We start from the raw sequence: 212 nt of genomic DNA, 5'->3' as shown, positions 1-212 counted from the left end.
AGATATGGCAGTCCTGGCAGGAGCCCAGATAGCACTGGTTAGTGTAAATATACAATGCTGGGTCATATGGCACAGTCACCACCCTCCAGTTACCCAGGAGAGGTTTCTGCTGCTAAAAAGGGCCTCTGGAGAAAACGCAGAAGCAGTTTTTGTAGCAGAGATGAGAACCCAGGGCTTCTCCCTGCTTTAAGCAATTGCAGCCAATGGTCTTC

Source organism: Mesitornis unicolor, unplaced genomic scaffold, assembly GCF_000695765.1.
Source record: "Mesitornis unicolor isolate BGI_N332 unplaced genomic scaffold, ASM69576v1 scaffold15510, whole genome shotgun sequence".
NCBI lineage: Eukaryota > Metazoa > Chordata > Aves > Mesitornithiformes > Mesitornithidae > Mesitornis > Mesitornis unicolor.
This window is presented reverse-complemented; position numbering follows the sequence as displayed.